We start from the raw sequence: 23,232 nt of genomic DNA on the forward strand, positions 1-23,232 counted from the left end.
TCTTGTGATGGTGAAGAACTTGTCTAAGAAAGGAATCGCTGGGAAAGAGAGTACAGCAAAGAGCCAGAAAGAAACTATGTCCTGAGCCTGTCATCTAAGGCCCTGATCAAGCTATGCCTGATATTCCTGGCCTTTTATGTTTCAAGAAACAATTAATACTCCTCTTTGCTTTAAAGTGGCTTGTGTTGGCTTTTTTTGGCTCTTGCAGTAAAGCGTTCCAACTGGTACAAACAGCCTCAACACCAAAGGCTTCTCTGCTGCCTACTTGAGAGTTTTAATTAGAAAACTCGGATCTAGAGCAAATGAGCTTGCCCTGAGTTATTCCCTAGTGAAACTTATCAACATGCCCCTTTCCTCAAAACCTGCCCCTTCTTCTGCCTTCCCTGACCCTATTGCTGGGCCCAGCTTCCTCCCAGAAACCACAGCCCAAACCTCTGAATCCCCCACCCTCACAATGCCTATCCCCCAGCATCCCCCCTACTACACACACATTTAAAACAGGCCCCAGAGGAGGGACTAAGTTTGACCAGCTTCCATGTTCCTGTCTAAAAACATAATCCAGTGAACATAAAGACAACTTTGTGGCGTCAGATTTCAACCTTTAAATGATGCCATTGGCTCCTGCCCGATAACCTCCAGGGACCCACTCCACCTACTCCTTAGCTCAGAGTTGGATGGGCTCTGACCCTCCCTGGAGAGTAGACCCCAAGACTCGAGCATTGAGAGCCTGTGTGAACAGGCTTGACCTGCTGCCCTGGACTCCAGTTTGCAGGACAAGGAAGAAGCACAAACTTGCCCACCAAAGCCGATGGAGGGGGAAGAGCAGTTGTGGATCTTGTCTTTTTTTTTTTTACCAAAAATTCTGAGCTGAACTGCATTTGCAATTTGGTCAACTCAAAAGATGCTCCTTGAATAGAGGCTATGGCGACAAGAAGCCAAGCAAAAGTAAACAGAGTAGTTCCCTTGGTATCTCAATCTCTGCAAATAGCTGCAGGCTTTGAGTCTGTAGACACCACTTGAGAACAGGCTTTGGTAAACAGTGATGTGAAATGACCGGGGAGGGTAGGGGTTGAGAGGGGGAAAGCAGGAGCTTGGGAATAGCTCTCCCAACGGCAAACTTTGGTGGCCTAGACACATGAATTTCATTGTATTGCTACTTAAACAGGCATGTGCTGCTGCTTAATGATATGAGACAGGAAGTAACCACAGAGGACTTCTCCCCAGAGGAGCTGTCATCTTTTCACAATGAAAAGACAGGGAGCACATGGAACAATTGCACAGCATCAGCAGAAGAGCACCGATACTTGTTGCACCAGGCTCTCTACCTGGCCCTTTCCATCCTTGATGTTATTCATTCCTTACATGGTACTATTGTTCCCATTTTACAGAAGAGAAAACTAACACTCAGGAAAGATAAGTACTTTGTTCAACACACCAGGGTGAGGCTTCTAGGGCAATACAGAACCCAGCAACAGTGGCACCAACCACCAGCACCGCCACCTCCACGTCACAAAAGAAAGGACCAGGAGAGGGTTTTCTGGCTAAGGATTCACCAACTCATCCTGGAGAAGGTGTTATCCTTAACATCAAATTCACAAATGTTCTGCCTGTTCAATTGTAGTTTGCTATTTGTATAATATCTTCCTTAAGTTAACTGTTTGGTGAACAACATGAAGTTCAACCAGTGTTTAAGCCGAGTCATTCTTAAGAAGCTCCTGGAAATTTTCACCTGCATTTCCAGATGAGAGAAACAGATAACTAACCAGAAAATAGACCCCTGGGAGGGTGGGTTCTTCTGATGAAGTCATCCACCTTCCAAGTGGAAGTGGCCTTCCTAATACAAGACTTTGGTTCTATTCCTTCCTTGAGTAAAACCCTTCAGTGGCACTCAATGCACTCATTTCCAAACCTGAGAAAGCAAACTAGAATCATCTGAGGTGTTTGATAAAATGCACACTCCTGGGCCCATCCCATATCTACTGAATCCAAATATTTGGGGAAAGGGTGCAGGAATGTGTAGGGTTGGCAGTCCCTCTGTGGAGTCTGGTGAGGCACATTGAGAACACCAGAACTGGGAACCCGGGTCCACAGAGTTCTGGTTCATTGGCATGATGGCATGTTCTGCTCTGAGCTTACCAACCTCTCCTGTTTCTTCTACAGACTACCACCATGGTATCCCACACCCCAGCATCACCTCATGCCCCAGTTTCCAGAATATTCCACATACTTTCAAGCCTCCCTGGCACTCTTTATGCCTCAAAGACTCATCTCTCCCATCTTCCTCCATTCTTGGGATCTGAGGTCTTCCCTGCAGCTATGTTCTGAGCCCGTTCTCCCTCCTAGGGAGATCAGCTCACTACCTCCCCGACCCCGGCACCTGAACTTTGCAGTTGAAACACTTCTCCCTGATGGAGAGGAGAGGAAAAGCCCCTTCTAGGAAATTCTCTTTTCCCATTATCCGAGAGGACATAAATGGTAGGTCTGACAACCTTCATGGTCCTTACATGGGCAATTTGTATACTCATTTTTTAAAATGTTTTTATTGATTTCAGAGAGAGAAAGGGAGGGAGAGATGGAAACATCAATGATGAGAGAGAATCATTGGTCAGCTGCCTCCTGAACACCCCCTACTGGGGATCGAGCCCACAACCTGGGCATGTACCCTGACCGGGAATCAAACCATGACCTTCTGGTTCATAGATCAAAGCTCAACCACTGAGCCACTCCAGCCAGGCAATATACTCATTTTTAATAAATGAACTAACATTAATAGTCTTACTCTGTAAATATATATATATTTACTTTGACTTTCCATGAGCTAGCATTTCCTGAGCAAAGCTCCTTTTGGGAAGAGAACTAGGATTTCAAAGCAGTGAGGCCTTTCTTTGTAGGCTGATTATGAAACCACTCTGTGACCTTGGGGCAGTCATGCCTTTCTGTGGGCCCCGCTTTCAGTTTCTGCACAATGACTTTCAAACTTTTGACTCCCTGGAGTTCTAGCCAGAGGGATGGCCTCCCGAGGCTCTGGGAGGAAAGCAGTAGCCTGACTACAGACAGCTTAGTTGAGCTTCTCTTCTCTGCCATGCCTCTGTGCCACAGCAACACACTGCCCTGCCTTCCCCTCCCCAGCAAACACAGCAATGCATCCCTACTGCCCTTTCTTGAGGCTTACAGAGGAGACTTTAGCTCTGAAGCAGATCCTTGGGAGATAAGAAAATGCCACTGATGTGGTTGGAAAAATCTGAGCTGGATGAAGTGGAAACACAGAGCTCTCCCTTGAGGCCAGAAGAGAAGTGCATGGATGGAGGCCAAAGTCCATTCCTTCCTTGAGCCTCTGGGAGCCAGCAGCCCCCCCCCCCCTTTCAGAATGCAATACCCCCTTGCCTTTCACCCTCCTTGCAGACACCCCCAGGGGCATAACTGCTGAGCCTGCAGGATCCTCGATATCTGGGGGCAAATCAGTCTTACTGTGGATTGTACTGGTTTTTATTGATTGCCTTATAGGTGATTTATAACTGCCTGCTTCCTTAAGAAATAGTTTGTGGCCAGATGTCAGTAAAAACACTCAGAGGGCAAGAGAGTTAAAAATAAAGCACTGAAAAAAGGGAGCAGAGACTACACAGAAAAGAGAAAGACAACTCCAGCCAAGGTGGGATGGCTCCTCAGTCAGGCGACCTCAAGGGAAATCTTGATTTTCATTTTCTACTGACATAGCTCATTAGGATCAGCAGCAGCTTGCTTTTGGCTACTGTAAAAATTACAGAGCATGACTATTATATCTTGAGCTAACTCACCAAAATGGACCCGCCACTCCAAAGAGAACACAATTAGAGTGAGCTTTTGCATTGAAGAACTTTAAGGTTCACAGGAGTCTTTGCATTTAATTTCAAATATCACTTCACAGAAGGACTTCTCGTGTGAGTACATCACCATACTGTTTAACAGCAGGCCCTGGGATTACCTTTGTCTTTTTAAAGCAGGCAATATAGAGGTTCTAGGTGTGATGTGCATGTCTGAGTCTGGTAGCTGGTCATCAACCCTCCTTGATGTGGCGATAGAGTAAACCTGATCAAATGAGCTCCAGGAACATGCAGAACCACACATGAGGATCCTTTAGCCCAGGGATGATTAGCAGTGCCTTTTAATTCTGACTATAGGTCACTCTCATTTGGTTGTCATGGTGAATGAGTTAGTTAACAAATTCTGGCTTTACTAGTTACAACTCACCAGAGATCATAATCTTTCAGAGGAAAACCAAGAAGGGTATTGCTGTGGGCTGAACTGTGTCCTCCCCAAATTCCTATATTGGAGGCCCTAGCTCCTGGCACCTCCGAATGTGACAGTATGTGGAGTTAGGGCCTTTAAAGAGGTGTAAGTTGCCCTAACCGGTTTGGCTCAGTGGATAGAGCGTCGGCCTGTGGACCAAAGGGTCCCGGGTTCGATTCCAGTCAAGGGCATGTACCTTGGTTGCAGGCACATCCCCAGTAGGGGGTGTGCAGGAGGCAGCTGATTGATGTTTCTCGCTCATCGATGTTTCTAACTCTCTATCCCTCTCCCTTCCTCTCTGTAAAAAATCAATAAAATATATTTTTTTAAAAAGAGGTGTAAGTTAAAATGAAGCTGTTAGTGTGGGCCCCAATTTAATCTGACTGGTGTCCCTATAAGAAGAGGAAATTTGGATACACAGACACCAGGGATATGTGTGCACAGAGAAAAGGCTGTGTAAGGACATAATAAAAAGGTGGCCATCTGCAAGCCAAGGAGAGACACCACAGGAGACACCTGATTGATTACCTGCCAGGGTTCTCAACCTGTGGGTCGCCTAAGACCATCAGAAAACACATATATAATTACATATTGTTTTTGTGATTAATCACTATGCTTTGATTATGTTCAATTTGTAACAATGAAATTGGGGGTCACCACAACATGAGGAACTGTATTAAAGGGTCACGGCGTTAGGAAGGTTGAGAACCACTGTGCTAACACCTTGATCTTGGACTTCTCTAGAACGGTGAGAAAATACATTTCTGTTGTTTAAGCCATCCAGTCTGTGGTATTTTGTTACGATAGTCCTAGCAAACTAACACAGCTGTTGATGGAATTCTTAGTCATATCAGGTTTAAGTTCAAATCTGTTTCAAACATCTAATCTTTTGAATTAGGATCCATGAATTTTGGGAAATAACTACTTTAATATTCCTTTTCTAGGCCAATCACAAAGTTCCTTCTAATAAAATAAAAATCATCTGAACTAAGCCCCAAGATTCTAGTTTTTTAAAAATAGAACTATCTCTATTTGCAGATGGCATGATCTTGTATATAGAAAATCCTGGAGACTACACTAAAAAGCTATTAGAATTATAAATGAGTTTAGCAAGGTTGCAGTATACAAGACTGATATACAAAAATCATTATGTTTCTATACACTAGCAAAGAACAACCTGAAATTAAGAAAGCAATTCCATTTACAATAGCATAAAAAATCACAAGTACTTAGGAATGTACTCAACAAAAGAAACGCACACTGAAAATGACAAGATATTGTTGAAAAACATTTAAAAAGACCTAAGTAGAGAGAATATCATCACATTTTCTAGATCAGAAGATTTAATATTGTTAATATGGAAATACTCCCCAAATTGACCTACAGGTTCAACACAATCCCTTTCAAAATCCTAGCTACCTTTTGCAAAAATTGACAAGCAGATCCTAAATTTCATAAAGACATTCAAGAGATCAAGAATAACCAAAACAATCTGGAAAAGAGAAGGGAAAGGGTGTTGATTTACACATCTCAATTTCAAAATTTAATATAAAACTATAGTGAGACAGTCTGATACTGGGTACTATACAAGGGTAGACATAGATCCATGGAAAAGAATTGAGAGTCCATAATATAACCCTTACATTTATAATCAATTGATTTAGATAATTCAATGAGGAAAAAATAATCTTTTTAATAAATAGTTCTGGAAAACTGGACATAACATGTAAAAGAATAAAGTTGAACCCCTTTCTTATACCAAACACAAAAATTAACTCAAAATGAGTCAAACACCTAAATGGAAGAGCTAAAACTATTAAAACTTTAGATGAAGACATAGGAGTATATCTTTGTGTCCTTGGGTAGGCAATTCCTTCTTAAAACACCAAAAGCATAGGCAACGATAGGAAAAATACACAAATTCAACTTCATCAAAATTAAAAATGTTTGCACTTCCAATGATAACACTGAGAAAGTAAAAACACAACCCATTGGAGAAAATATTTGCAAATAATATCTCTAATAAGGGGCTTGTATCCATAATATATAAAGAACTCTCACAAATCAGTAATAAAAAGACAAACAACAATTTAAAGTGGGCAAAATATTTGAGTAGACATTTCTCCAAAGAAAATATACAATGGCCAATAAACACATGAAAAGATGCTCAACATTATTAACCATCAGGGAAATACAAATCAAAACAACAATGAGATACTACTTTACACCTATTAGAATGGCTAAAATAAAAAGCAGAGAAGAACAAGTATTGGCAAAGATGTGGAGAGACTGGACCCCTTACTCATTGCTGGTAGAAATGTAAAATGACACAGCCACTTTGGAAAATGAATTGACAGTTCTTCAAAAGAGGTTAAAGATAGATTTGCCATATGATCCACCAATCGTGTATACAATGTTCATGACAGCCTTATTCATAATAGCCAAAAGGTGGAAACAAACTAAATGTTTTTTTATAAATACCTTATAATTTTATTTATCAATTATATCTTAATAAAGCTGGAAAAAAGAAAGATTAATAGTTTTAACTAATTTTTCAATAGTTTTTTTAGAGGTAGATCACATCTAACAGATGAATAAAAAGTGGTCTATCCATACAATGGAATATTATTCAGCCATAAAAAGGAATGAAGTATGAATATATGCTAAAATATGGATGAACCTTGAAAACTTTAGGCAAAGTGAAAAAGTCCATCAAAAAAGACCATATAATTTATGATTGCGTTTATATGAAACGTCTGGAATAGAGCAATATAGAGGCAGAAAGTAGATCAGTGATTCCTTAGGGAGGGACGGGGAAAGTGAGAAGTGACTATTAATAGGTACAGGGTTTCTTTTGGGTGATAAAAATATTCTGGAATTAAATAGTGAAGATGGCTGCACACTTCTCTGAATATATTAAAAACCACTGAATTGTACATTTGAAATGAGTTCATTGTATGGTATGTGAATTATATCTTATAAAATGTTTAAAAACAAAACTTCTAAAGAAGAAAAAGAAGAGAAGGAGGGAGGGAGTGAGGGGAAAACTAGCTTTTGTCCTTAGTACATTGTGAGCAATCTGGACACAGTTTCCTCAAAGATAAAAGATGGAAATTAAGCTGGATGATTTCTAAGTTTCCTCCCATTTCATGTATGTGTCATTTAAGAAAAGAGTTTGAGGAAGAGGTGGAGTACATGTGAAAGTGTCTAGGATGAGGTTACGTGGTGAGAACTGAAAGAGAAGACAACAAATAGAGTAAAAGAAATAGAAAGACGTGCAGGGACAAGGGACATGAGCTCAGAGAGACAGACACATAGAGACATGGTAACAAGACTCTGCCCGAAAGAAGGAGAAACTCACTGAGATGCATATGCACATCACTGGTCCATTTTTCCATGTAGCAAATATTTACTGAGTACCTACAAAGTGCCGAGCTCTGTGTACGGTAGTAAATCAACTGGGCCAGGCTGAGCTCAGTGATAAGAGACCCGGGCTGCAGTTGCTCAAGACTACACAGGGAACGTGCATGCACAAGTATACACGCAACCCACATTCACAATGCACCACACTCAACATGCAACATTCCCAAAAGTCCAATCATTTTTGCAGGGTGCACCGTTTCTCATCCCAGGCAGTTAAAATTCTCCTAACAAAGACATTCAAATATATGTTGTGTTTTTACAAGTATGGGCATGAATGGGAATGACACCTTTTATTCTTCCCCTGAAGTCTCTATGACACAAAGCAGAAGAGCAGGATTCATTCCTAGTCTGGAAATGCCTTGTCCTCTTTTCCTCTTTCTTCATCAGTGAGGAATGGGTTTGGAAACAGAGAACACGGCCTGTTACAAGCACACAACTTTCAGCTGGGAAGTTCCCAGAACACATTCTGTCCCTCTCTCCTCTCATCCCACTAAGGGCATGTGATGCCCGTATTCACTGTCTCATGGCCTCCCTACTGCTGGCAGGCATGTGAGAGGGACTCAGTTCAGCAGGAAAACTGACCCGCTTCCCTGCAGTGCCTGCTCTCTGAGAGGTCAACCACCTCTGAGAAGGGAAGGCCAAGGAAGTTTCTGGATGTCTGCTCTGATCCCTTTACTCCAGACTCAGCCAGAGCCCAAGCGGCACAATTTGCTGAAATAGCCTTCGGTCACATCCTAAGATGGGGTCCATCCCCTTCCATTAGTAGGAAGGCTGTTTGGAGGAGTTGGTGTTGGATGCTGTGTGCCCCCACATAACTAGGAAATGCACAGCAGAGCCTGAGGGTAGAGGAGGGACACTGGCCTGCAGATCTGGACAGGCTGAACCAGATCTGTGCTGGGAAATGGCCCTCAGGCCCCTGAAGCCCTCCCCAGCTGCCTACCATTTGGAGCAGTAGTGAATTAATGTGGTCCAAGCTACAAAAATAGTAGTCAGAGCATCTAAACTTATCTTCCATCCTGGGCCCGGCCAGTCCCCTAGGAATGTCAGCATTTCTAAAACATCTCTATTCACCCAGAGCGCCTTGTGTCAGACCCCAGTTTGGGTCTGGGCAACCATTAAACTCTCTTGTTCCTTCCACGCCTGCCCAGTCCTCTCAACTCTGCATCACTCACTCTGCACCCTAAACAGGAAATGCTCAAGATTTATGCTTGCTGCAACCAAGCCAAAGGCCTTTAACCTGGCGCATGGTTCCAAAGGGCAGAGAGGGCCCCTTGGAGAAGTGGCCTGGGTGCTCTCTGTCGTTAGTTGTGAATTAATTGCTAAACACGAGAACTGGGAAGCACAGTCACCTGGCGAGGCTTGAGCTCTGGCTTGCTGCGATGCCAAAAGAAGCCATTCTCACAGCAGTTTGTCTTTCTCTGACAAATTTATTCTGGGTTCTCAGGGAATTTTGCCGTCATGAAGACTGGTCACTCCAGGCATGCCTCTGGCCTCTGTACATCCTGTGCTCTATGCATGGAATGCCCTGTATTCCCTCTGCCCTGCCTGACAAATGCCCCATTACCCTCTCCCTCGATGTCTTACTAAGGGCAGGGATGCTGTGGTGTTCACGAAGTTTGTCTGCAGTGAATGCCTCCAAATGACCTCCAGGTTACACCCCATATCTATCACCCCTGATCAACCAGGATTCCCAGCTGCTCGCCCATGGGACGGAGATGCTACAGGCCATGAGCATCTCCCCTGCCTCCTGAAGACTGACTTCTGATCGTCTAACAATTCCTGGTCAGGATCTCTAACCACTGCATGGGCTGTGTGATTGCAATGCAGTCTGAGTGTCCCTCAGCTTGAAGATCGTGCACTTTAGTTCTCATTTTCTGAGCTGTGACCCTCTGCAGGGGCTCCGTCTGCCTCCCTCAGAGATACCATGCAGCTCAGAACAGAGCAAGTGCTTGAGGGGTGGGGAGTGAGGACAGGCTCCTCTACGGCCTCAGTTTCCTCCCCTGAAAAACGGAGATAATCGTTTCTATCTCAGGGTGGTTGCGAGGATGGAATGAGATGCATAAACTACTTGGCAGAGTTGGTGCTTTGAGGGGACATCTGCAGTTTTTGCCCCTTTGGCACCCAGTTGCCCCTCTTCTAGTAACAGCAGCATCCTAATTGTCCCTGTGGTTGGAGGGGGCGTTGGCCCCTCTGTAGGAGTGGGCCTGTCACACAGCCCTGGCTGGTCAGAGCACTCCATGCCCCTGGCCCTGGTGATTAACTGAGGCATAGTCTTGATACTGGGAGTTCTGAAAGGATAGATGTAAACTTGGAACTGAAAGTACCACGATGTCACCACAAGAATGTGTCACCTGCGAAGAGAGATCCAATACCCAGGATCGTTGAACAATAGAGGGAATGAGCCCCGTGGCTCCAGCCATAACTGAACCAGCCCTAGACTTCTCAAGTATGTGTTCCAGGAAATGCTGGTTATTGTCTAATCAAATTTGAATGTTTTTGTCCCAAGCAAATAAGAATCTTAGGTAATGCAAAGCTCAACAGATTTGGCCAACTTCCCCCTTGCCGCTGACATTGCTCTGGGAGCACATCCGTGATCCTTGCCATCTCCTAGTCCCCAGTCTCTCTCCCTTTAGTCCATCTTCCACCAGGCTGACCGTTCTCAAACACAGGTTTAGTCATCTTACTCCCCATCTTAGAAGACTCCTTGACTCCTGCTGCCTGGAAACTGAGTTCCCACTTCCTCAGCTCCACCTTCAAAGCACTCCGCAATCGGACCCCAGTTCCCTCTTTTTTTCTCTTTTTTAAATTGAGATATAATTGACATAAAACATTAGTTTTTGATGTACGGCTATTGATTTGTTAGTTAACATCCATCATCATATATAGTTACAAAAAATTTTTTTCTTGTGATGGGAACATTTAAGATTTACCCTCTTAGCCATCCACCCTAATTCCCTTTTGAGCTTATCTCTCAGGACCCTCTTCCATGGCACCGCGAATACTGTGCAAGATTCCTATCAACCCATTCCCACTCGGAAACGCTCCCCCACTCTCCCACCTGTGCTTCTTGCAGGAAACCCTTCCACACCTAAACTGCCTGCCAAAATCCCACCTACGCCCTTCACCAAGACAGAATAAATGTCTCACGTCCCTGAATTTACCCCCTTGTTATATATAGTCCCTTCACTCTGTCCTTCCGTGGGAATAATGTACCATATAGACATTTCGAGGGCAGAGAGCATGTCTGACTCAATTGTGAATCCCCTTGAGGGCCTTGCAGAAGGTTTGCCAACATAGGCCCTTGGTCAGTTTGCTGACACAAGACCTCAGCTTTCAGCGACAAACTCTGAATCCCCTGACCCTCTCCTCAACCACACTCTAGGAGAGTGGATCCTGACCTTTGGGTCGCATTTCCTCTTCATCAGAAAACTTTTTCCAAAAATTATGGTAAAATACACGTAACATGAAATTCATCATTTTAACCATTTTAAAGAGTGCAGTTCAGTGGCATTAAATGCATTCACAATGTTATGCACCTAATACCACTACTATCTAGTTCCAGAGCTTTCCCATCACCCCAAAGGGAAACCTCATACACATTCGGCAGTTACTTCCCATTCCTCCCTTCCCCTACCCACAAGGTCCCGAAAATCACCAGTCTGCTTTCTGTCTCCATGGATTTTCTTATTCTGGACATTTCATATAAATGGAATCATACAACATGTGGTCTTTGTGTCTGGCTTCTTTCACGTAGCATAATGTTTTCAAGATTCATCTGTGTTGTAGCATGTATACATACTTCATTCCTTCCTATGACTGAATAATATCCCCTTGCATGGATATGACACATTTTGTTTATCCATTCATCTGTTGATGGACATGTTGGGTTGTTTCCACCTTTTGACTCTTGTGAATAGTGCTGTTATAAACATACTTGTACAAGTTTCTGTTTGAACACCTGTTTTCAGTTCTTTTGGGTACATACATACCTAGGAGAGGAATGACTGGGTCAGAAGTTAATTCTGTGGTTACCAGGAACCTCTTACACTTGCCATCTCCGATCCTCACCAGCATCCTGGGTCTGCTTGGCTGACGTCATCACTGGCTTTGTAGAAGGAACCTGTTTATCTTGATATTGTCTCCTGATGGCAAACCCTAAAGGGTGTTCCTAGTTTTTTTTATATCAACTTCTGGCTGTTTAGTGTTTTCCATTGTCTAAGCTATTTCAGATCCTCTATGTAATTTGTTCCTCACAGCAGTATTATAAGGTAGATAGTATTATGTCTGTTTTTCAGATGAGGAGGCAGAGAGTCAGTAAGGTGAAGTAACTTGACAAGGTCATAGCCATTAGGGCCCAGCTGAGACGGACTCCCAGCCCAGGCCCTTTCCACACCACCATGGTGGCCCTCTCTCCAATTTGCCTCTCTGTCCAAGGTCTTTAAAAAAAAATAACCTCCTGAAATTTATTCTCAGATTCACATTTGCTTAGAATTCCTCTTGCTAGGTGATTAGTCAATGCTGACACAGACTTCCACACACACTCTGCCAGGGATCTCATTTATAATCAAAACGTTTTCCTAGGGCAGATTCTGCCTGTACTTTTGCCTTTTCTGGGTCTTATGTGAACTGGAATCCTGGGTTAATGCCCCTTTTTTAATATGTTTTTTAACTGATTTTAGAGAGAAAGTAGGGAAGGGAGAAAGAAACATCAATGAGAGAAAAATATCCATTGACTGCCTCCTGCAAGTCCCCTACTGGGGATGGAGCCTGCAACCCTGGGGAATGTGTCCTGACAGGGAATCAAACCAGTGACCTCTAGGCAAACAGGATGCTCAACCAACTAAGCCACACTGGCCAGGTCAATGCTCCTTTTTGATGAATCTACATCTGAGTGTGGCCCACAAGCTGAACCTCAGCTCTTGAAATTTCCACCCTATTCTTTTGTAAACCCAAGTTCAACCAGAGAGCGCCTCCTTTCCCTTCTCAGGGGGACACTATATCTTGGACTGGGGAGTCCCTGTACCTCTTTGGAGCAGAGAAGAGGCACAATGACCTCAGTGGAATTGGGTATGACACAATGGAATTGGGCCCAGCCTGCTGCTTAAAACCTCGAACCCTAGCACTTCCTACTTCCACATGGAAGGCATGGGAGACTAAAAATAAGGCAAGCAAACTAGACAACAGATAACAACGACAAAACTCAAAATTCATCAAAGGCATACCATGTCCCTGACACTTTGGGCATATTCATTCCCTCAATCCCCCACCTACGGTATACTATGGTGAGTGCTAGCTTGCAATTAAGGAAACTGAGGCTCAGTGTGGTGCTGTGACTTTTCCAAAGTAACAGAGCTGATGGATAGCCAAGTGGGATTGGAAACCCAGGCTATCCCCACTGGCCACTGTCTGCATCCCAGGGAGATGCTTTTGAGCTGACCTGGCCCACTCAGCACCTGCCTGGGGAGTTCTGCAAGCAGTGAGGGCTTTCCAGATGCCACATAATCCACCTGCTTCCTCTCAAACAAGTGTGTCCCTAGCCAGCTTTTCCCAAAGCCTGTTCTCTGCCACCCTTGTTCTCAGCGATGTTGTTAGGAGCTGTGAAAATGCAGGCTTCCATGTTTCAATACATTTGGGGATATTAGTATGAGACAGGCTTCTGTCCTGCAAGCCTTTAATAAGAAAATATCTCCAAGAGGGCTAGAAAGTAGTACAGAATGTTTCTCAAACTTATTTGACCAGGGAATGGTTTTTCAAGGTCTCAACGTGACCTCCTCAAAGCACTAGTCAGAGACCCTCTCCGATGAGTGCGTGGCCAGAGGTGAGAGAGCAGAGTGGTTGTGCACGTGGGGTCCGGAGCCGGGCTGCCTGGGGTCCCATCCCAGCTGTGCCACGTGGTGACTGTGTGACCTTGGGCAAGCTACTCCATCTGTCTGTGCCTCAGTCTCCTCACTTGATAATCACGGATAAGAATATGCATGCAGATTATGTGACACACATCAACTCCTGAGAACAATGCTTGGCACATGTTCAGAGCTCATTCAATGTCAGCTGGCATTTTAACTCCTTCCAGAGCCTTGCTGAAGGGGATTTCCCACATCCATCAGAGACAGAGTCTGCACCTGGCACTCCCCCCATCCCCCCACCCTCCCCCCCCAGGCCACAGCACCACTTGTTCTATAAGACCTGAGAACAATGCAGGAAGACAGAGCAAAGCAGGTTAAAAGACTGCCATTGTTCCCCAGGAGTAACCCTTCCTGCTCCTGATGGCTGGGAAGGACTTCTACTTTGTTTCTTCTTCCCCACAGATGGACACCTGAGAGTCAGAGACTGAGATTCTAAATCCAACTTACTCTGCACTGGGATCTCGAGTTCCCTTCCCTATACCAGAGAACAGAACAGGCCTCTAATCTAGGAACATGGCCCAGAGAGGGGTGGGGTTAGAGCTCTAGGCAGGCAGAGAAGCTGGATGGCAAAGCTGCAGAGAGGGGACAGCACCGGTGACGGTAGTAAGTGTCCTCCCCTTTGCGAGAAGCAGGAGAGGGAGCCCATGGCCAGAGCGCTTGGGTATTAAATTGGGATCATTAACAGTAGTTGCTGCAACAGACCCAACATCTCAGTGGCATTGAAAGTACATCTTGCTGACTTATGTCTAATGCATATTGGGATGGCCACCTCCGCCCTATAGTGAGAAGTTCTATAACAGAAAACCCTAAGGGAACATATAGTCAGCATTAAGTGGGATGCCAAGAATTCCTGGATGACCCTGCTTGCCAAAGCCTTTTTCCTCTGTTGGCCAATTGATGCTCCGCTCTGCCTTGTTGCAGATAAAAGACCCTGATGGAGGGCGTGCCTTTGCTTCTGAATGAATTCTCCCAGTTTTTCTAGGACTTCCTAATGCCTAGCCCCCAGAAGGCCTCAGGCTCTGCAGGAGCTGGTATTGACCTTACTAATTCTCTGCCCGTGGCAGAGATGGTTAGCGCTTCCTGAATCTTCCTGTGCTCTCTGCAGTTCCCAGACTCGCTTGCAGTTGGTTGAGGGTGTGTGACTAGCTCTCGCCAACAGACTGTGTGTCACCTCTGGGTTGAGGCCAAGAGCCCTCTGCCTCCTGCATCCATCTCTCCCTCTGCCAAGATGGCTCTGGAGGCCAAGTGCTCATGGGAAAGCTGGAAGAACTAACTCAGAAGCTGATGCAGCCCCCTCCCGGGTCTCACCTCTGCACTAAGTGGCAGAGAAAGCATTGACTAGGGAAGAGAGAACAGCTTTGGCAGGCGGGGCCATCCAGGAATTGTTGGCATTTACATAGCCATTTCATGCCAGGTATTTCTTTCCTATAGGATTTTCTGTTATTAGACTTCTTGCTGTAATTTGGGGTATAGTGTGCCCTGTGATTCAAATATTCCCAGTAGTACATGGCCACTGTGATAGGCAGCTTGCCTCCGACTATAGCGTGAACATGAATTACCTGGGGGTCTTGCTGAGCCTCAGATGCTGACTCCGGAGGCCTGAGTCTGTGTTTCTAACAAACTCCCAGGCGGTGTGATGCTGCGGGTCCCTAGACAGTGCTCCGGATGTAAGGTGATGGGGCAGGGCTGACCTCCAGAAAGTCTGGGAGGAACAGTGCCCGGGGCCCACAAAAATGTTCTCATTTCTTTTCAAATCAGAAGACAACATGAACTATTTAGTCCAAGAAAATGTTTCCATAGATAACATTGATAAATTTATCTACACCGACAGAGTTATAAAATAAATTTCTTTAAGTACAAACATGCCTAGGGCCCCTAAAAATCCTAACATGTCCCTGGGGGGTGGGATGGGAGAGGCTATGCTACCTGCAGAGCACAGAACTGTGAAATCATGAAGGTCACACAGAAAACACAAGAGATGCCGTCTGAGGACGTGCCATGCACATGGTAGTTAGCTGCCAGACCATGTCCCTGGGTCTCCTCACTTCCCCAGAGCTTCTCCACTTAGAGAGTTCTTAGGGGTACTCAATGTCTCCTGAAGGCCCACCAGATTCTGATGCGTGTGAGGTTCATCTCTTCCAAAGGACTGGAATCCAATTGTGTCCCTGCCCCCCACTGCTCCCAGAGCTGGAGAGCCCGGTGCAGCTGGCCCTATGGTGTGAGGGGAGTGGGACCAGGCTCCAGAGGCTGCTTTTGTTAGTGACAAACACAAGACTACCGTCTCTGATCTGAGCAGCAAATGTCCAAAGCTGAGAGGCAAATGCCTTGTTAACAGGAGAGTGAATAGGCATTCCCTTCAGGAGTGAGTGTTTCTTAAAAACACAGCCTCCCATTTACTTTGGACCTGGTGCTGGTTCTGACTGCCCCTAAAGCCACTGCACGGGGCTGTTAGAGAATGAGCAATAATAGCTGAGTCTTCTAACACACCTGCAGCCCTCCCTGTCACAGACGCAGTGTCTGACACCATTATTGCTCTGGGGTGGCTTCAAACATGAGACTACGGGGGTGAATTGCTAGGCTTGCGGTTCTCAACCTGTGGGTCGCGACCCCTTTGGCGGTCGAACGACCCTTTCACAGGGGTCGCCTAAGACCATCCTGCATATCAGATATTTACATTACAATTCATAACAGTAGCAACATTACACCTGTGAAGTAGTAACAAAAATAATTTTATGGTTGGGTCACAACATGCGGAACTGTATTTAAAGGGACAGAAGGTTGAGAGCCACTGCTTTAGGGGGTAAGCAGTTCCCAGATGAGGAAACCAAGGCCTGGGAAGGAAGAAGTGATTTTGCTCAAGGGCATAACATCTAAGACTCAGAGCCAAGCCTAGATCCCCAGACCCCTGCTTATATACTGTCTTCATTTCAGCTTACAAAGTGGCAGCAGAAATGGTACTGGAAGACTTTCACTGACTTTCCTCTCCCCTTTCTTAGGAATGAGCTGCCTGCTAGGAACACACATTCATTCTGCTGTGCTTCACCTGCTCCAAGATTGAAAGGAACCTGCCTCCAGCAGAGGGCACTGGAGAGGGCCGGGGGTAAGTCCGCTTCATTCAATATTAGAAAGCCTACTTGCCTGCAGGTGTAAACCACATTCTCCAATACCAGCTTTCTGCCACAGGTGATATTAGACTGACTTCTCAACAAGCCTTAGAACTTAATCAAAGGAGGGAGGTGATGTTCACTGGGCCTCCTTACTACCCCACCAGGCACCAATGGCCAATCATCTAAAGAATAAGTCTGCCACTCTCCTTGGAGCATTAAATGGAGGTGAGAATGGGACCCAGGATTATGGGCAGTTTGAACCTCAAATCCAGTGCAGAAGTCTCCTGGATGGAATCTGTGAAGGGGGATAGACAGAGGCTAGGAACAGTCTCAGCTAACGTTTACTGGGTGCCAAGAACAGACACTGGGCTAAGGAATTTAACCCTGCAAAGTGGGCACTACTTTATCTCCGTTTTACAGGAGGGGAAGCTGAGGCTTGAGATGAGGTGTACAGCGGGTCAGCAGTGGCACTGTGCTGCCTCCAGCACGTGGGGTCCTCTCCCACGGTGACAATGTGGGGAGAGTGGTCAGTGTTGAACTCACCCCCAACATGGGGCCAATGCTCTTTTGACTACACCTGCATGAGCAAAGTCAAGGGTGTTTCTGGTTTTCTTCTCTTTCTGATGAACTAGGAACCTTGGACTCTCTGGAAACATCCTCTCTGTTACCTTGTCAGTGGCAGAACTCCCTATGGCCTCTGTGTGTCCTTTCCAGGGTGGCCACCCCGTCCCATACCTACAGCCCCACCATGAATAATGTATCTTCTCGTCCTCTGAGCCTCCTGACAGCCCACAGGTTCCTAACTTTCCCTGGTTAGCCGGGATGGCTCAGCTTCCCCACACCTGCACTCACTGGTACCCCTACACATAGAACCTGGTTTCCTCTAAGCCAGCGTTTCCTAAACTTGAGTCATCTGCACACCATCCTCATAGTTTCTGCCACGTCTGTGTGCCACTTATGCATTTATTGATTTAATATTCTTTAATTTGGCTAGCAATGAGCCCGAAAGCCAGGGTTGAAATGCCAGCTCTGTGTTGTTGAGCAAGTTACTTAATCTGTCTATGCTTCAGTTTCTCCATCTGTATAACAGGGATAATACTGGTAACTACTTTAAGGGGTTGCTATAAGGATTAAATGAAATGTTGCAGGGAAAGCATTAAAACAGTACTTAGCAGCCCGGCTGGGCTCATGAACCAGGGTCATGGTTTGATTCCTGGTCAGAGCACATGCCCAGGTTGTGGGCTCGATCCCAGTGGGGGTTGGGGGGTGCAGAAGGCAGCTGATGGATGATTCTCCCTCATCATTGATGTTTCTATCTCTCTCTCCCTCTCCCTTTCTCTCTCTCTAAAACCAATGAAAACATCTACATATATATAAAAGCCTAAGCAACCATTACGACCGCTCAACCTCTCGACCTGTCTACCGGTCGCTATGACAACGCACTGGCCACCAGGGGGCAGACATTCAACACAGGAGCTGCCCCCTGGTGGTCAGTGTGCTCCCACAGCCAACCTCCTGCGGCCGGCCAACCTCCCTCGGTCCCTCCCCCTGGCTAGCCAGCCCCATCGGCCCAATCAGGACTGGGCTAGATGGCCCTGATTGGCCCCAATCACTGGCCAGGCCAAGGAACCCACCTGTGAATGAATTCGTGCACCGGGCCTGTAGTATTTTTATAAAACAGTACCTACCACACATAAGCACTCTAAGTGTTAGCTACTCTTGTCATTACATTTATTTTAAAAGGAAATTTTATGTCTCTACTGTAAGTGGAAAAATCAGTACCACTTATACCACTAATAGAGAGGAATTGTAAAAGTGAATTAAATGAAAACAGTTACTAAATTCTAGCAATTGCCTGACAAAGGCTCTGGGCCTGAGGCTTGCTCTCATTTTGTCAAGAAGGGTGACACACAAGTATCCAAACGATGGAGAAAGCACTCCAGGCTCAGGCCAGGGGAACCCTTGTCCCGCCTGGCCTGGACTCCCGTTTCAGCACTGGGAATCCTGCGGCACCCCTCACTCCTGGGTGCCTCGGATGGAGGCTTTCTCCTTCAGCAAAGGACCGAAAAGAACTCGAAAGGGAACACCGTTCTTCTGATGTGAGTTTGCGTGCTTAGGCTGAGTCAGTATCCCACTTAGCAGCATCTTGCAGCCCACGCCATGGGCCACACTGAACAAGCCCGTCTCTGAGAGCCAAGTTTCCAAATTCCATAAACATATGGAAAGGCCATCATGAGACTGTCCCCAAAGAAACATTTGTAAATGTCTAACGAGAGGAATGATGATTAAACTGTTGCACAGCTAAAATTACATTAGACAACCATTGAAAAATCATACTTTGAAGTATCTTTAATGACATGAAAAAATGATGGTGATAGAATGTTCACTTAAAAAGCAGACTAAGATGTCCTTCATTAGGTGAGTAGATAAACAAGCTGTGGTCCAGCAGTCAATGAAATATTATTCAGTGCTAAAAAGAAATGAGCTATCAAGCCATGAAAAGACATGGAGGAACCTGAAATGCGTATTACTACATGAAAGAAGCCATTCTGGAAAGGCTACACATTATATGATTCCAATTATATGACATTTTTGAAAAGGAAAACTATGGAGGCAGTGAAATGATCAGTGCTTGCAACGTGTTAGGAGGAGATGAATAGGTGGAGCACAGAGGATTTTTAAGGCAATGAAAATGCTCTATGATGCTGTAATGGTGTGTACGTGTCATTATACATGTGTCTAAACTCATAGAAGGTACAACACCAAGGATGAACCCTATTGTAAGCTTTGGACTTTGGGTAATAATGATGCGCCAGTGTAGGTTCATCAATTGTAGCAGATGCACCACTCTTGTGGAGGGTGTTGGTAATGGGGAGGCTGTGCATGCGTGGAGGCGAGGGTATACAGGAAATCTCTGTACCTTCTATTCAATAATGTTGTGAACTTAAAGCTGTTCTAAAGAATCAAGTCTTTAAAAAAAATTTTTAAAGCTGACTGTAAGACCACATATAGTGAGACCCTAGTTTTATAATATATAGAGACATATAAAGAAACACACCATCTTATTAATAATATTTATCTCAGTGAAAGGATTTGGGAGGGATTTTTTTAAATTTCTTTGTATTTATTTCCAAATAATTTATTTCTTACTTATACCAATTTCTATATTTTCCAAGAAATTTAATAAAGAACATACATTACTTTTATTGCCAGGAAAATTCTTGAGTAAAAATTATAAATAAAAAATTCTAGGAAGAAACTAACCAGAGCTAATTACACCCATTCTTCACAAACTGGTTTTCATATCTGTGGCCGACTGGGAGCAGGGTTTTCTGTCTGCCTGACTGAGTGTCGCCTGCTTTCCGTCTCCCCTGGCGAGGGCCTCACAGAGAAAGTAGGGCTCTCCAAGGTCACTTCCCCTGTTAGGACTCTGGGTCTGAAGGCCCATCCACGGAGGGTACCCTGGGCTATCGCCTGAACTCAGAGTCTGGCCTGCAAGGTGCACAGAGCAAACACAACACTCCCTCTCCCTCTTTTCTTCATTTTTCCATCATTTGGGCTGTGACACATGATAACTGCCCCGAGAGCCAGGCTACTAACTAGAGGCAGGGTGGCAACTAACACACGAAGTGCCTACTTGGGACCGAGGTGGCCTGAGCTGGAATCCCCGCTCACACCTATCAGCTGTGTGCCCGTGGGCATGTCACTTCACCACTCTCACAGCAGTGTCCTCATCCCATCACAGGACTAAGTTAAATAGCCATTCTAGTGCAGATCCTGGCACAAGGTAGGAACTCAATTTATATTGATTTTCTCTCCTCCGTTTACATTTACTACACAAGAACTCAGTTCTCTGTCTCCCTCTCCTGACTCACAAGCTCCCCAAGGGGCAGGGACAGAGTCTGGGGACTCCCAGACCTCTCCTCCCCATCCATCCATGCCTCTGTTCCTCCTCAGTCAGTAAACAGAATCTCCCTGCTGACTGCCAAGCCACAGAGGGCGTGGCTGAGGGGCAGCCCAGTGGCTCCATGGGGCTACACAGGAGCAGTGACAGGGTAGGGAGGGGGTGGATTACTTAAGACCCCCTACTTTGCATCCTCTGAAGCCAGACTAGAAGAATCTGATCATCATGCTTACATACATTATAAACCCTCATGCTTACATGCATATGGCACTGTTTAACCAGATTACACTTTATAAGCATTATGTCCATTTCTACATAAGAAAGAAAAACAGATCCTGAGCATGGTACACTCCAAGCATCATTCTGGGTACAGGACGCACAGGGGAGAATGAGACGATCTCTACCCTCATGGGGCTCAGTCTCCATTCCTGCTGGGTATGTGGGGTACATCCATCCCCTGCATTACCAAGACTGAAAGGAAAGGGTGGGGACATTTTGGGAAGCTGAGAACTGTAAGTGTAGTTAAGCCCACCATGCATGGAATGGATCTTCCTCTCACAGACACATGCAACCCCTCACCCTGAAACTGTAAGCCCCCCCCCATCTAATTAGTTTCAAGCAGAAGGTATTACATGACCATCACTCTCCTCATCTAAGATACTAAATCCCCATCCCCCGCTCTGTGTCTGGGTGGCCTTGGGAAGTCATTTAACATCCCCTAGTACTTGCATCCTCCACTGTAAAACAAAAGTGAAAATAGAGGCCTCATAGCATTGAAGGAAAGCGCCCATGACCCCACACGTAGGAAGTTGAAGGAAGAAGCCCATGACCCCACATGTAGGAAGTTGAAGGAAGGAGCCCATGACATCACACATAAGAAGTTGAAGGAAGGAGCCCATGACATCACACATAGGAAGTTAAAGGAGAGAGCCCATGACCCCGCATGTAGGAAGTTGAAGGAAGGAGCCCATGACATCACACATAAGAAGTTGAAGGAAGGAGCCCATGACATCACACATAAGAAGTTGAAGGAAGGAGCCCATGACATCACACATAAGAAGTTGAAGGAAGGAGCCCATGACATCACACATAAGAAGTTGAAGGAAGGAGCCCATGACATCACACATAAGAAGTTGAAGGAAGGAGCCCATGACATCACACATAAGAAGTTGAAGGAAGGAGCCCATGACATCACACATAAGAAGTTGAAGGAAGGAGCCCATGACATCACACATAAGAAGTTGAAGGAAGGAGCCCATGACATCACACATAAGAAGTTGAAGGAAGGAGCCCATGACATCACACATAGGAAGTTGAAGGAAGGAGCCCATGATGACATCACTAGGAAGTTGAAGGAAGGAGCCCATGACATCACACATAGGAAGTTAAAGGAGAGAGCCCATGACCCCGCATGTAGGAAGTTGTAGGAAGGAGCTCATGACCCCGCACGTAGGAAGTTGAAGGAAGGAGCCCATAACCCCGCACATAGGAAGCCTCAGGTGCAGCGCTGGAGGAGCCGGTGCTCCCCCCATTGCCCTGCTACCAACCAGAGATGAACAGAGGGTGCTGCTTAAGAGCAGGGCCTCCAGAGATGGGCAGCCTGGGATCAGATGCCAGCTGTGTGACGTCTCTGTGCTAAAACGTCCCCATCTGCAAGATGAGGGCAGTAATAATGGTCCCTGCTTTGTGGGTTGTGGAAGTCTTGAACTACTGCAGGGGACATGCTTAGAACAGCATTTGATGCATAGTAAGAACAGCATACTTGCTTTTTTTTTACCTTCCCGAAACATGTTGATGGGGATCATTGATCATGTTGTAGCAACTGGCACATGATTACACCTCTCAGATGATCTTAGAGGGAACGCAGGAATGTCCTCCTTACCACCAAGCACACAGGAAGGCACACCAGCTGTGAACACACACACACACACACACACACACACACACACACACACACCACTGAATCGTGGACAAAACAAACATAACGATGACAACTGTTTTGTCCATTAGATCAAAACTCAGAAGACATATTCAAAGCAGAAGTGCTCGCTCCCATCTGTGATGAGGGGCTGGAGCATTGGAGTTAGAGCCACACAGACTTGGGTTAGAGCCCTAGCTCTGACCTTAGGCAAGCCACTTAACCTGAGTTGCCTCCCCATAAAAGTGTTGGGGTGAGGTTGGGGGAGTTAACTCCACCTGTGCCACCAGCCTGTCATTGCCCTCTGGTGGGGACAAGAGAACCCTTAACAGGCTCTGACTCCCTAGTGCTCCCAGCCTAACAGTTCTGGGAAGCTTTCTTCTTTTTCCTGCAGGAGACCCAGCTTAGACAAACCCATGGCCTGCTTTACTTCCCACTGAGACCCCCAAAGAGCAGCCTAAAGAGTGTTAAGACAACAGCAGCTGCAGGGCTCTGGGAGACAGGAGTGCCAGCCAGGGGTGCCAGACTCACACTGTTTACTCAGACTACGGAGCATCTCTGGGCTTGACAACTGGTTACTGGGCAGAAGGGAGCAGGCCAGCTGGGCCCCTCTGCCTCCCACTGGCCTTTCCTTTGGAGAAAGCCAGCCTCAGTGCCGTGCCATTCTCTCTAGGTATAGATTGACACTGAGCATCTAGAGGTAAGCAGGGC

General features: G+C 45.7%; 1 protein-coding gene and 1 long non-coding RNA gene across 8 annotated transcripts in view; one reads left to right on the plus strand and one right to left on the minus strand.

The window, feature by feature from the left end:
* The window catches only part of LOC102247175, a 155,686-nt gene that overhangs the window by 123,157 nt on the left and 9,297 nt on the right, over positions 1–23,232 (plus strand). The window contains exons 3-4 of one of the 2 annotated variants that reach the window (XR_001363604.1): positions 16,589–16,692; positions 16,776–16,928. This is a non-coding gene — a long non-coding RNA (uncharacterized LOC102247175). Of the gene's footprint in view, positions 1–16,588; positions 16,693–16,775; positions 16,929–23,232 lie in introns of those variants that run through there. The other variant, XR_314030.2, reaches the window with a different exon arrangement.
* The window catches only part of MRVI1 (murine retrovirus integration site 1 homolog), a 112,392-nt gene that overhangs the window by 88,076 nt on the left and 1,084 nt on the right, over positions 1–23,232 (minus strand). The window lies entirely within an intron of this gene.

The sequence above is a fragment of the Myotis brandtii genome, unplaced genomic scaffold (genome assembly GCF_000412655.1).
Source record: "Myotis brandtii unplaced genomic scaffold, ASM41265v1 scaffold422, whole genome shotgun sequence".
Lineage (NCBI taxonomy): Eukaryota > Metazoa > Chordata > Mammalia > Chiroptera > Vespertilionidae > Myotis > Myotis brandtii.